The 15420-nt window shown below is 43.7% G+C and overlaps 1 long non-coding RNA gene across 1 annotated transcript; it reads right to left on the bottom strand.

Annotated features, from left to right (window-relative positions):
- Positions 1-3040: 3040 nt before the first annotated feature.
- LOC135365625 (uncharacterized) lies at positions 3041-9351 on the bottom strand. Its single transcript, XR_010413805.1, has 3 exons — positions 7683-9351; positions 6002-6307; positions 3041-5129 (listed from the first exon to the last, which is right to left on the bottom strand). It is a non-coding gene; the product is annotated as an uncharacterized LOC135365625 (long non-coding RNA).
- Positions 9352-15420: the final 6069 nt, after the last annotated feature.

Here is a 15420-nt window from a genome sequence, read left to right as displayed (position 1 = left end):
TCAGGTACCTGCCTCAGGGGCAGGGAGGTGTGGGAATACAGGGCCTGACTAGCCTGCTGGCCCACCTGCTCCCTGAGCTCACTCCCTGGGTAGCTGCTCTGGGCGCCCCCTGCCCCATCTCCACTGCCTCCAAGAGCAGGTTCCCTGGTGTTTTTCTGTCTTGTGGGATGACTCCTCTCCCAGCTCCTCCACCATTTCCAGTGCTCCTCCTTCCTTCTCTCACCTGATCCCACATCCGTGTTAGTTTTCAAGACTTGAAAGACTTGGGTCATCTACTGACCCTCTGTTCTGTAGCCAAAAATCACACTAATTGCTCTTCACACTGACTTGTCAAATAACTTCCAATCAAGCACATAAGTAGACAACACGTTTGAGTGTAATTGCCGACAGCAGTGAATACATTTTTATGAAAGGAAAAAGCAGCAAAGGAAATGGGATTCCTAAATATCTGAGTATAGGTTCAAAACCCCCTATTATCAACAGAGTTTTTTATTTATTTGTTTTTTATCCGGAGGTACGACAATTCCAAAGTGTGTTGAGTTCGGCTAACATGGGGATATTTGCAGACACGGGTGGTACTCAAATGGGTCTTGATGACTTTCCCCAGCATGAGAATCCCACTGACAAGAACCTGTTTGAACCTACTTGATAGGCATGTCATAGGTAGATTCGTTCCTCTGCAAGGTTAAAGAAAAATTATTCCAGGACATTTTAATCTTGCTCTCTGCGACAAACTCTTAGTGGGTAAATTAACTCTCCTTGAGTAAATTAGACACGTCTTGAAAGCTGCCTTAAACTATCATGGGCATGAGACCTGCACCGTTGCCCAGGGCCTGCACTCTGAAGAGCCTGCTCCTGGTTTAATGCTCTGCTCTCAGAATTTGTAATAATTTTGAACTGGGGACCCTGCATTTTTCATTTAGTACTGGACCCCACCAAGTATGCGGCTGGTCCTGCTTCCAGATCATTATAGAAGAGGGAATTTCTAAATATCACTTCAGTATCTTTTGTTTTCTGTCCAATTGTTTGTTAATTCACATGCACTCTTGGCATCTGCTTTGGTCACTGAAACCCTCATCCACAGTATACTGAGCTTTTAGAAACCATCTTTCACCCCATTTAATTATGGAGGGAAGGGGCCGTGGGAGCTGATGTGATGTCACTGGTTTTCAAGGCTGGTGGACATATCATATTCCCTAATCAATTCAGAACACACCCTTAGGTTTATGTGCACCACCGAAAGCCTGCTTTTCTGTTGCCTGCCTCCTCCCAGAAAGAAAAGGTAAGAATCTGGGAGAAAGGACCAGTGGAGGCAACTTAAGTTTGCATTTGTGGTAGTTGTTTAGAAAGGAAACCAAAAAAGTGGAGAAATATGAACACAGGAGGCAGCACTCAGTTTCAAAGGACTGTTGAGATGTGGGTGTGGCGGCCGGCCCAGAGTCAGCCACTGGACTCCCAGTGAGATGTTAGTCCCCCCGCCCCCCATAAGCGGGAGACAGCTACCTCCCCTGGAAGATTGCCCATGAAGGATGTGGGATTGTGTTTATGAATATTTAATTGGTACCTTTTAATGGGTTGGGTTTTTATCTCTTTCTTATTTAAAAATAATTCTGATTTCATCACCCCCCCCAAAAAAGTAAATGAAGACAAATTAGCGCCGAGAAAGCATTTCCTATGGCTTCCAAATCCTTGTATAATCCTTATTATACCGTGCAGGACACAAAGCTCCATGGTACACTTGAGGTTCAAGATTCTCTGAAGTGTTTCCCCCTTCCTTGATCTCCTCCCGCACTGCCTGACCTTCACCTCTTTTACTGGAAGAACGGCTCAATGATGAATTGCCAAATACGAACTGGATTAGTCACGGATCTTTAGTCTCCCCCTCACCCCCCCAATATTGAGTATAACTATCTAGAGAGCTCATCAAGGGCGTGGTGGTTATGCTAGTTGTCCCTGAATGGAGATGAATGGCAAGGGATACCCTGTTTGCCAAACTAGCAACTCACGAGCACAACCACATGCAAAAAGTCACTCAGAGAGTGGCCCGAAATGAATTGAGAATAAGTGCCTCTGGGATAAATTGCAAATAGTGGCAAATGTTGGAGAAAAGACAATATTGACCCATTTAACCTGTCCCAGGGTGACCTGGCCCTGATTTTGGCTCAGTCGATCAAGAGCAGCGGGTGTTTACGTGGTGCTCTATTAAGTGCCTTTAGGTACAACACCGTATCTTCCAGCCCCTGAGCTGAGAAAGTGCAAAAGGGCAACTTCCCACTGGAGACACTCATTAGGGACTTGGAAAATAAATAATGAAGCTAAGACCTCTATTTATACAAACTAAGCATCTGCAAGAGCGGTGATGGCTCCCACAAAATTGCCTAACGGGAGGGCTTTCCTTCATCCTTCTTTGCTCCTTTTTTTTTTTTTTTTTTTTAGATTTTATTTATTTATTCATGAGAGACAGAGAGAGAGAGGCAGAGGGAGAAGCAGGCTCCCAAGGAGCAGGGAGCCCAATGCGGGACTCGATCCCAGGACCCTGGGATCATGACCTGAGCTTAAGGCAGACGCTTAACCATCTGAGCCACCCAGGCGCCCCTTCTTTGCTCCTTTTACATGTTTTTTTGTACTGTTCTTCCACCTGTGGGGCTCCAGCCCCTCAGACTGTTCAGGGCTGACTGGCTACCCATCCCCAACTTGACCCTGGGGTTAGGTTCTTATTGCTACATTTCTCTCCTTCCCAGTGCTCCCCATTATGCACAGGGCCATGTCCGAGCAAGGCCGCCGGCCGCCCTGATGCTCTTCCCTCGGCCCCGTCTGCCACCTCTCCCCACCTGACCCTCCCCGCCCTGACAACACTGCTCCGAGCGGGTGGTGCCCTCACCTTGTGCCTCGGCCTGGGCTGCAGGCTGCCACGCCTGTGCTCTCAAGGGCCAGATACTCAATATTTGAGGCTTTGCAGGCCACACAGTTTTGGTGGCAGCTACTCAAGTTATGAAAACAACCACAGATAATACATAAACAAACAAAAATGGCTGGGTTCCAATAAAATTTTATTTATAGACACAGAGAATTAGAATTCCATATCATTTTCTTGTAGTTGTGAAATATTATTGTTCTCTTGATTTTTTTCCAATTATTTAAACATGCAAAGGGGTGCCTGGGTGACTCAGTCGGTTAAGCCTTCGGCTCAGGTCGTGATCTCAGGTGCCTGGGATCGAGTCCCATGTCGGGCTTCCTGCTCAGTGGGGAGTCTGCTTCTCCCTCTTCCTTCTGAACATCCCCTCTGCCCCCTGCTCATGCTCTCTCTCAAATAAATAAATAAAATCTTTTTTTAAAAATGTAAAAACTATTCTTGTCCGTGGGTTGTATAAAAACCTCCAATTGCCTGGATTTGGCCCATGGTATGTAGTTTGCCAGTTCCCGATCTAGACTAATCCTAGCTCTTCACAGCCGTGTCAGATGTTGCCTGCATCAGGAAACTTCTCGGAACGTTGGGCATGTTGGGCAAAAGGCCCTTGATCTGCGCTCCCAAGGGACCCAGTTCGTACTTCTTTTCAGCTCTTTCCATAGGATATTGGAATAATCTGCTTCTGTGTCTCATTTCCTACTAACAACTAAGTCCCCCCAGGGCAGGGCTGGTGCCTCCCTGTTCCGGGCTCTAGGGCACAGCCTGGGGCTGTCAACTGAATCAGAGCCCTAATTTGAGGCTTGAGTGGCCCTGAGTGGAGTTGGATGTTGTCTGAGCCTTCTCCCCTGGTTTGCCTGGGCCCTGAGGAGAACAGAGCACTGTAAGTGAGAAAGGGTGTGAGAATTACACTGTGGGGCAGAAGGCCACCTGATCTGGAGAGAAGGAAGCAGTAATTATGGCAAGTGTGAGAGGTACTTGGAACACGGACGAGAGTACTCTGGGAAGGAGAGCCGCCCCTCAAAAGGTGGGGCATGTGGAAGGGAGGGTGCTTCCCTGCTACAAGTTTCTCCCGGGGCCAGGGAGATCCTTTTGCCTCAGAATCACCAGCCTCACCCCACGGCTACAGCTCAGAGTGGCCTGTGGAGCCTGGGGAGCTGAATCTTAAACAGGTGCCCCAAGTGATTCACCACACCCTGCCTCTGGGTAACCATGTCACACCGCTCGAACACAGATTCCTTGGTTGTCTCTGAAGACAGAGTCAGGCTGCGTCAAAGTTGGGGAGTGCCTTAGTCAGTATGAGCTGCTATAACAAAATACCCCAAACTGGATGGCTTATAAAGAACAGACCTTTATTTCTCAGGGTCCGGGTGCTGAATGTCTAAGATCAGGGATCCGTTGTGGTCAAGTTCTGGAGAGATCCTTCTCTCGGGTTGCAGACTGCCAACTTCTCCTGGCATCCCCACATGGCAGAGAGCAGAGAGGGGAGGCAAGCTCTCTCATGACCTTTAAAAGGTCTCCATCCTCAGGACCTCATCCAAACCAAATTACCTCCCAAAGGCCCTAACACTATCCTAATACTATCACATCGTGGGGGTAAGACTTCAACATGAATTTGGGGGTGGGGGAGACACATTTGGTCCATCACAGAAACAGTAGGTGAAACAACAGTCTAGAACCCATACAGCTCTGGCAAGGAGCATGGCCACCACGGGGACATCAGCAGCTGGTAGACCACAGGGCGTGAACACAGGGGCGGCGGCTGGACTAGGAGCTGATGCGGAAAGGAAGACACAAGAAAGTGTGGTGAGGAGAGCGGAGGCCAGAGGGGCAGAATAGGGAGGGGTGTTCTAGCTTCCTAGGGCTGACATAACAAAATACCACAGCCTCAGTGGCTTCCACAGCAGACATTTATCTTCTCACAGTTCTGGAGACTGAAGGTCCAAGATCAAGGTGTGGTCTGGATGGGTTGGGTTCCTTTTGAGGCCTCTCTCCTTGGCTTGCAGATGGCCACCTTCTTGTTGGGTCCTTACATGGTCCTTCCTGTGCATGTGCACCGAATGTCTCATTGTGTATCCAGAATTTCTCATATGAGGACACCAGTCAGATTCGATTAGGTCCCACTCTCATGGCTTCTTTGTGACTTCATCACCTCTTTAAAGGCCTTGTCTCCAGATACCATCACATTCGGAGATACTGGGGGTTAGCGCTTCGGCATATGAATCTTGGAGAGACACAATTCAGCACATAACAGGGGGTGAGTAGACCAGCAGATATAGCACAAACCTAACCTCATCAATTAAGCAGCCTGGAAAGGCACACAGTCCAGTTAAATGCCGAGACTCTGTAGTCAGCCTCTCGGGCCTGGAGTCCCAGCTCCACCACTTACCCCATCTCAAGTGACCTTGAGGGGGTTACTTCACCTTTCTTTGCTTTGGTGCCTCATCAATCAAATAGCATGAACAACAGTTCCTACCATAGGTTTGTTGTTAGGAGAAAATGAGTGAATACGCGGCAATGAGTTAGGGTAGTCTCTGACATGGTGAGCACCATGCTATCATTAACCATCATTATTATGACCATCAAGAATCCATGGCCAGTAAGACCTAAGGGCACAATTTACCAAGTTGGAGCTTAGCAAACAGTTATTGAACTGCTCCAACTGACTTCAGAAACACTGTGTCCCTCACTGCCCAGCAGGTACCATGTCCCCAAACTGACACTGCCCCCCTCTTGGGGTCTCTTTCCCAAGGCCAGATTTCGCTCCTGCTTGACTGGGTGTGGCACGAGTGGGCAGGGTCTGTTGGAGTTGTACATTAAGAAGCAGAACATGACATTTCTTACAAATAGTTTTGTATCAGGGCACCTGGGTGGCTCAGTCATAAATGTCTGCCTTTGGCTCAGGTCATGATCCCAGGGTCCTGGGATCAAGCCCCGCATCGAGCTCCGCATCAGGCACCCTGCTCGGCGGGAAGCCTGCTTCTCCCTCTCCCACTCCCCCTGCTTGTGTTCCCTCTCTTGCTGTGTCTCTCTCTGTCAAATAAATCAATAAAATCTTAAAAAAACAAAAAACAAAAAAACAGTTTTGTATCTCACCAAACTCTATATTGCTGGTGTATAGATGTAGTAAATACCAGAATATTTTACGCCCAATGTCCAGCTTCTCTTCTTCCTGGCGTGGGTTCCTGGGAACAGTGCTCAATGGCGGAGTGCCAGCAGATGTGGTGGATGTCACCTCCCGACTTAAGTGGAGGATAATTTTTCCATTCTTTTCTCTCCCTGGCTGATAGGATGCAAAGCATTGGTGGAGGAAACGAAAGCCCCAGAAGATGGCAGAACCACCAGCAAGGAAGAGCCTGGATCCTTGAATGAGGGTGTGGATCCTGAGAGACCCACAGCCAACTGTGATGAGTGTGAGATATAAGCATTTGTTGCGTTAGAGCCCCTGAAACGATCAGTATTTTGTTACTGCAGCCAGCATTTCTTGATTATGACTAATGCTGGGTATAAATCATACATAAATCTTTGTCATCCCAGAATGCAATTTATTCTCCCAAAGCTGAATCCAGGTCTACTTTCTTTAACATTTGTGTTTTCTCACAGGACATATCATTTTTTATTTATTAATTTAATTTAATTTTATTATGTTATGTTAGTCATCATACATTACATCATTGGTTTTTGAAGTAGTGTTCTATGATTCATTGTTTGCATATAACACCCAGTGTTCCATTCAATACGTGCCCTCTTTAATACCCATCACCAGGCTAACCCATCCCCCCATCCCCCTCCTCTCTAAAACCCTCAGTTTGTTTCTCAGAGTCCATAGTCTCTCATGGTTCATCTCTCCCTCCAATTTCCCCCTCTTCATTTTTCCCTTCTTACTAGCTTCGTCTTCTTTTCTTTCTTTCTTTTTTTTTTTTTTTTAAACATATAATGTATTATTTGTTTCCGAGGTACAGGTCTATGATTCAATAGTCTTACACAATTCACAGTGCTCACCATAGCACATACCCTCCCCAATGGACATATCATTTTTTAAATAACAAAAGCACCAAGACCCTAGACCATGGTTCTAAGGTACAAATGTATGATGCCACATCTTATTACATGATATCTGGATCCAAAGAACAGAAAGGTGGGGTTTATTTATTTATTTATTAAGATTTTATTTATTTATTTGTCAGAGAGAGATAGCGAGAGCAGGAACACAAGCAGGGGGAGTGGGAGAGGGAGAAGCAGGCTTCCCGCTGTGCAGGGAACCTGATGCGGGGCTTGATCCCAGGACCCTGGGATCATGACCTGAGCCGAAGGCAGACGCTTAACAACTGAGCCACCCAGGTGCCCAGAAAGGTGGGGTTTAAAAAGAAAAAGGAAATAAGGATTATTAAAAATGTAATACTATATAAAAATTGATCCAGAGTATTCAAAACTTAAAAGAACTCTACTTTTTAATGAATGTCAAAGTGATGCAAGGTTCTGTTTATATCCCAAGGACAGAGCCAGCAAAAAAAAAAAAAAGAAAAAATCTTTACCCATACGCTTCTAGAATTGAAGGTCATCTCTGAAGACCTCAGTCACATAAACAGATTCTAAAATCTTGTCCACACAATTGAGACCTGTTTCTTAATGCTTTTCTCTTAAAACAACAACAACAACAACAAAACTAGATCACACCTTGTTTTGTAATTTAGACTCTACTATTTCTATTTTCCCCCTGTGGAAAATGAGCACCATAAGGAAATTGAGGAAAGCATGCCAGTGTGTCTTTTCTTACCCCATACGCCTTCCACCTTCTTGGGTCGGGTCTGCTGCCCCTTCCTCAACACCTCCCACTGCAGGGGCTGCCACCACCTCAGGGCGGCCACTTCTTCAGATTCTGTGAGATCCCAAACTCAAGAATTTCTCAAGACAGCCACAGGGCCCCAGCCAAGAGGTGGAACTCCCAGCCTCCAGCGCCAAGCCTGCGGGTGGTTCCAGCTTTGTACTTCTGCAGGACGAGCCTCACACTGGCAGCATGTGCAACCCTGTGACCTTAGACTAAGTGAGTCTCATTTCTCTCTTCTCGCCCCTAAGCGTCTTGCATTAGTTTCTTCTATTGGCTCTGGACTTGCTAGATTTTCCTCTGGGGGCCCGCGTGTGTCTGGCTTTAGAGGGGGTGCTGTCTGGGGCCGGGGGGACGGGGAGGGGGCCCACCTCAAGTGATCACAGGTCACGCAGTCTTACTAACATGCCTGGTCTTGCTGGTTCAGCTTCTGACTGTGAATAAACGTTTCCTCTCATTTTTGTTTTGTTGTGTTTTGTTCTTCAAAAAACAAAGACAAAGCCGGGTCTACTTTGTGTCTTGGGACATTTCTTTTCCGTAACATCATTCCAATAGCTGGAGCTCCCTAACACAGTGCAAAATCAGATGAGTGAGATCTTAAAGAGGGCTAGGAAATTGATGTACTGGAAAAGAATTGCCAGTGCATTGAAGATAGTCATTTCCCTGTCCTTCGGTCTGAGTACAACAGAAAAGCAATCCCGTCCACTGATGTAACTGTAGGAAAGACAGAGGAATGTGTGACAAAGGAATTGTCAAAATACTTGAACTGAGGGCGCCTGGGTGGCTCAGTTGGTTAAGCGACTGCCTTCGGCTCAGGTCACGATCCTGGAGTCCCGGGATCGAGTCCCGCATCGGGCTCCCTGCTCAGCAGGGGGTCTGCTTCTCCCTCTGACCCTCTTCCCTCTCGTGCTCTCTGTCTCTCGTTCTCTCTCTCTTAAATAAATAAATAAAATCTTAAAAAAAAAAAATACTTGAACTGAAAACAAAGGGAAATGTTCTGTTACACGGCGCGGTGTGAGTCACCAAACAGTTGATTTGAATGACTGACTCTGGCACATCTGTATTTACATGATCTGGAACACACAGGAAAATTCTAGAGGTGGGGGAAAGAAAGAAGCAAACGACAGCTCCTGAAGTATCTGATGAAGTTATTTAGTGAGAGTCATTCTCCTCTCTGCGGAGCTTGATCACATCCGGCGAGATGGTGCCATCTAGTGGCTGCACGGGAACTGCCGCCAGCCGGAGTTCCTTCCTGTTGAGAAACGTGCTTTGAATTTCCCATTACTACGATAAAATGGGGTTGAAGGAGGCTTTCTATGGCATCCACATGCAGCTATTTCCCAACTACTGAAGCCAATGGAGTGAAAGCTCATGAACTTCACACAAATGCCTGATTTCACCCCCGTGATTTCATCATGTAAAAGCATCCACTCACTGCCAAAATGTGCACCATGTGTGTATCAGTGTCTTGAATACACCAGCCAGCTCTGTCCGGATTCAGTCACTGCCCTCCAGACGCTTAAGTGTCGAGGAGAGGAGTTACAGACTTCTCTTTCCTGCTGTTTTTAAGGTGCTAGGAGTTAGAAATAGTATTAGTAGCAACGAATAAACATATAGAAGAGGAATTTCCAAACTCAGTAGACAGCCTTCAAATAACCAAAGGTTGATGCTCTTCATGAAGGAACAACATTGACCTAATTCTTTGCTCTGAAATTTGATGATCTCCGCTAATTTTAGCTCTAAATGTGAAGCCTAGCCACACCAAACTTTTGGCTCTCTCTTACTTTACCTGGAATCCCTTCCTCCCTGTCCTGTTCTGACAGTCCCCAGCCCACAAATTTCCCCACATAAATGCAGTTCTGTGCTTGGTCTTCTACTCTGTTTGAGTGTGGGGTCAGTGCCCACCATGGTGAGAGAGTCAAAAGAAATTCAGGAAAGAAAAGTTAGAAAACAATCTTCATAGTTTATTTTACAAGTTGTTTTGAAATGACAGTGCATTTCATGTGGATCTAGAAAAATATATAAATGTACGGAATGGTAAACTAGCTGAGCCAGGAAGGAAGCAAAGCTGGGGCAAAAGCCTCCATGTCCTTTGGAAAAGTGGGAAAAATAGAAATGTTTCAGAATTCTAAAAACATATTCTATGTTTGAAACTAGAACATTCCAAATAGTCGATATTATTTTTTATTGGTATTTTTTATTGAGATATAATTCACATAACATAAAATTCACCATTTGAAAGTGTATAGTTCAGTGTTTTTCAGACCAGTCACAGTGTTGTACCATCATCACCTGAAACTAATTTTAGAACGCTTTCATTACCCCCCAGAGAAACCCCTTTCCCACGGCAATCATTTCATATCTCCTCTCCCCTCTCCAGTCTCTGGCAACCAATAATCTCCTTTCTTTCTCTATGGATTTGCCTATCCTAGATAGTTCATATAAATGGCATGTGTGTGGCCTTTGGTGTCTGGCTTCTCTCCCTGAGCATGTATTCCAAGTTCATCTATCTTGTAGCATTACAGTACTTTATTCCTTTTTGTGGCTGAATGATATTCCATTGTCTAGCTGTATTTCACTTTATTTATGTGTTCGGTAGTTGATGGGCACTTGGGTTGTTTCTACTTTTTGGCTATCATAAATAGTCCTGCTTTGAATATTAATGCACACTTTTTGTATAAACGTATGTCTTCAGTGTTCTTGGGTCTATATCTAGGAGGGGAATTGATGGGTCATATGGTAATTGTATGTCTAACTCTTCGAAGAACTACCCAGCTGTTTTTCAAGGTGGCATTACATTCCCACCAGCAATATATGAGGGTTCTAATTTCTCTATATCCTCACCAGCACTTGGTATTTTCTGTTTAAAAAAATTACCGTTGTTGTTGTTGTCATTATTATATTATTATAGCCATTTTAGTGGGTGTGAAGTAGTCACCGATTTTTAAGAGCCTATATTTAGGCAAATAAAGACTGGAAAAAAATGCATGATCTTTGGGCATAGAAAAGACTTGGATATAGTAAAGTCAGCTATGTGCTTTGACCATACCTAACCCAGAGGCGAATAATCATATGGCTTGTTTACATTTATATACGACGACCAGGGTACTTTTAGAGTCTCAGAGTCAGAACGGAGATTTCTCTACCTGATGCAAGAAAGTTCTCTACAATGTATCTGACAGTTTATTTCATCCAATTCATCCAGTAACAGGGAACTGTTTTCTTCAGAAGGCTTACCATTTCATTTATAATGTCTATGATGGTCTTCCTTACATGTAAAGTTTGTCATCTTATAACTTCCTGTAAAGTTTGAGACCACGTGAAAAATCCTTTTTTTTTAAAGATTCTATTTATTTATTTATTTATTTATTTATTTATTTATTTATTTGAGAGATTGAGAGAGAGAGAGAGAGCAAGTGGAGGGAGGGGCAGAGGGAGAGGGAGAGAGAGAATCTCAAGCAGATTCCATGCTGAGTGTGGAGCCCGATGTGGGGCTTAATCTCGCGATCCTGAGATCATTGCCTGAGCCGAAACCAGGAATCGGATGTGTCACTGACTGAGCCACCCAGGCAGCCCCCACGTGAAAAAATCTTAAACTATGTCAAGCCATCTACTATATTCCTGCCCTCAATATATATCCCCACTAAGCTAGCTATCTTAAACCTTTACCTTTTCTATAGATTCGTGGATTCCATTCCTTTACCATCTTCTTTCCTCTACATATTAAAATGTGTCAATATTCCCTAAACACGTATCACTCAAATGTGAGCAAGATGTGCTCCAGGGAGCGGGGAATAGAATGAGAGCATTATTTGGCTGTAATACTGGGCTCCCTCTAATAATGTAGTCTAAGACTACATGACTTTTTGCAACTACGTAATATATTAGCTAAAATTGTGTTTGCACCAACCAGCTAACATCCCTGAGACTGTTGTCAATGACCTGCTGTTGCCTGGCTGTTTTGGGGCAGTTGGTTTTTACAATCTGTGGGACTTTATATCCATCCCTATAAAATCTCATCTTTTAAATTTTAGTCTATATCCAGCTTACTAGAATCTGTTGGATTCATGAATTTGTTTCCACTATACAACCTCTCTCAGCTTTATGTTCATCATGAATTAGAAAGGCATTTTTTGTTGGTCTTTGGCTACCTCATTTGTTAGGCACCAGACAGAAAGCGTCCTCTTCCTGCATAGTATTTGTTCTCTCATGCAGCACCAGGATGCAGTTAAAATACCTGTTCACTTGTCTGTCTCTCTGATGGGACTCACCTTGTTCTTGTAAGTACTAGTCACTCAATATGTGTCTGTGGAATGGAAATGGGCTGAATCTCCCTTTCAATGCTGGTTTAGAGCTTAGCTGATAGGACCACTCCCCAATCACATGAGACACCCCCTGCCTCTTGCTAAAATCCCACCATTGAGCTATATTAAGCCATGGTCAAAGAAAAAATGAAAAGCTGGGCATTGACACATTCTGCGTAGCTAACAGTTAGTTCACTTTCTAGAACATCCTCCTTTATCTTCCTAGTTCTCATAGTAGTACCTGGTATTTTTCAGTCTTTTCTATGTGCTTAGGATGTGTGCTAACATTTTATATATACTACCTCATCCCATCCTTAGAGCAAACCTATAAGGTATGCAGATTTCTGCTGGTGGCTAATACCTGTCTTTCAAAAATGAATCCCCGGGAGTGGATGCCTGGGAGAAAGGCAGGAACAGCTTGAGACCTAGAAGAGACTGGGGAGGTCTTACATATTCATTTCTAATGCTTTGCTTCTTTTATTTCAAAAAAAAAAAAAGGCCTGCAAGATTACAAAAGGTAAATATATTCACTAATTCAAATGTTGGATTCATGTGTGTGGTTTTTTTTTTGTTGTTTTTTTGTTGTTGTTGTTCTAAGTAGGCTCCATGCCCAGCATGGAGGCCAATGCAGGGCTTGAATTCAAGACCCTCAGATCAAGGTCTGAGCTGAGATCAAGAGTCTGACGATTAACTGAGCCACCCAGGTGCCCCTCATGTGTGTGTTTTTATGTTCTCTATACTTGCTGGCATTTTTAAAAAAGATTATTTATTTATTTGAAAGAGAGAGAGAGAAGAGTGAGCGAGAGAGAGCATAAGTGGGGGGGGGGCAAGGCAGAGGGAGAGGGAAAAGCAGACTTCCCACTGAGCAGGGAGACGGAAGCTGGGCTCAATCCCAGGACCCTGGGATCATGACCTGAGCTGAAGGCAAACACTTAACTGAGTGGGAATACTAGTTGCAAAACTAGTATTTCGAAAAGCAAATCCACGGATGTGTGGACATTTTGATACATGAGAAACTGCTGAAGCCACCATTCTTTTTGAACAATGAAAGTCCCACCTAACAGAGGGACAAACAAGGGAACAGGTATTTTAACTGCGTCCTGGTAATTGCATGAGGGAACAGACGCTACCCAGCGGAGGACGCTACTTGTGTAGTTCATGACAACGAACTAGTCAAAGACCAACAAAATTGTCCTCAGATTTCACGTTGTATCACAACACATTTAACATATATCAGTAAAAAAGTAATTTAAAAATCACTTCAGAGTGACTCCAACATTCTTCATAGTTTCTCCTAGAAGACCAGTTTGGCTTACAACCGGAGGGGAGAGGATATCCAGATTCCCTTTGGCTCTGTGGATTCCTCTCAGAGGCTCTAACAATAAGCTTCTCTATAAAAAGCTAGGCCAAGCCATTAGGAAATGAGCTAATAAAAAATCTTAGTGCTATGCAAATTCACTGCCCATGTTGACAACTAGAAGGAAATAAAACAAATGGCTGACAATGAGTATTTCTAAGTTATAAGATTGCGAGGGATTTTTTTTTCATATTCTTCATATATGTTCCAAATTTTCCACAGAAAAAATAAAAATTTGTTTCAGTATATCCTCCTTTGCCTTCCATTGTTTTAATAGTCATCTAGAAGTTATATGCTGTAACACAGTGACACTCCTAAACACTATTAAAGTTGCAAGTACACTAGAGAATTAACTGTCCCCAGCCTGGTATCTGTGAGTGCATCTAGGTTTATAGCTGTCTGTCTGTTGTCGAGCAGACCATCGTGTCTTTCTTCACGTTGCTTCTTCCTGTTTTCCTCACCTTCTCTCACCTTCCAAGTTGCAATTTAATTTGCTGGATGCCAGAAGTGAAATAACTCTGCTTTGTAGACATATTCATAAAATAAATAGACTTCGGGTAAAGAGCTGAGGACCTTTGTTGTGGATTGTTCTGGATCTTTAGAATGGTTTTTGCAACAGCTGTTTAAGGCTCTGAGGGAAAAAAAATGTTCTCTTCTGGGTTGGAACTTATGAACCAGAGGGCTGAGATTTTTATAAATCCAAACATCTGTCAAGCAAGTCATTTCTGTATTTGATAGAAACTCTACACACTTCATATTTTTACCTTTAGATGGTCTATGAAGAAATTACCTGCTTGCTGCTGAAAGTGGTGCCTTGAAATTCAAAACTAATTGTGAAGACATTAACGGTTTTATTTTCTATCTCTAGACTATTAGATGATGAAAGTCAGCCTTCTGATTTTTTTTTTTTTTTGAGAGAACGAGCACACGAGAATGCGAGCAGGGGTAGCGGGTTGTGGAGGTGGGGCCAGAGGGAGAGAGAGAATCCCAAGCAGGCTCCATGCTCAGCAAGGAGCTGGATGTAGGGCTCGATTTCATGACTCTGAGATCATTACCCAGGCCAAAATCAAGAGTTGGTCACCCAACTGACTGAGCCACCCAGGCACCCCAGTCTTCTGGTTTTCTAATCCAGCAATTTTTATTTGGAGCAAACTCACTTAGCAGTTTGGGTCCCGTGATCAAGCCAATTTGGACTAGGACATTATAAATTGATTTTTGAAAAGTACTCTTTTAATATATTATTAATTATTGAATTAATGTTAGTAAATATATAACTATGCAGTTGTTGAGTGTTTAAGATGCATTTTATATGATTGTTTCTATTTTGCCCCAAAAAGCCAATGGTTGGGTCTACTGTGTTTCGAAGCTGCAGATCATTAGAAAAAGCTGTCTTTTGATTTTCAGATTTGATGGAATTATTTTGGTTCTACTTTAAAGTGGCTGTCCTTCACTCGCTGTCCTTCACAACAGAGGGCGATGACACACTGATTCCATTTTATAGGAACATACTTTGGGTTCTCTTTTGGAGTAAGAATAGTTTGCATTGAATCTCCAGTATTTCTGTCCCTACTGTGACTATCACATCTAATATATAAATGGTGCTTTATAGCTTCAAGATATAAAGGATGGTATTTGAGTCTTACAATGAACAGTAGGAGTAGACATGGCTGGTGTTACTCACCCAAAGAGGAAGAACCCAGTGGTTGTTTTCTGTCTCTTGGTGTAGGAGGCTTTTGATCACTCAAAATAGCTGACAGCATCTGTTCTTGAGAGGGCAGATTTTCTGTAATCAAAGGATCCTGGCTGACCCATGTTGGCTCTACAGTTTTTGTCTGTATTTGCTTCTTAATTGTCAGTTATGATAAAGAATCCTCATCATAAGGCTTCATTTTACAAACGAATAATTACAGATTAGAACTAGTGAACCGTACACATGATTTGTTATGTAGAAGAACATCAGCGAGCTGTCAGAATCTGTCCTTTCTGACCTCGGCTTTGAAAAGGATAGATCTCCTCGTAACTGGCTAGC

Source organism: Mirounga angustirostris, unplaced genomic scaffold, assembly GCF_029215605.1.
Source record: "Mirounga angustirostris isolate CCGP_5_RB_7025 unplaced genomic scaffold, mMirAng1.0.hap1 SCAF_8, whole genome shotgun sequence".
NCBI lineage: Eukaryota > Metazoa > Chordata > Mammalia > Carnivora > Phocidae > Mirounga > Mirounga angustirostris.
The sequence above is the reverse complement of the archived record's forward strand: the minus strand, read 5'-3'. Positions and strand labels throughout refer to the sequence as shown.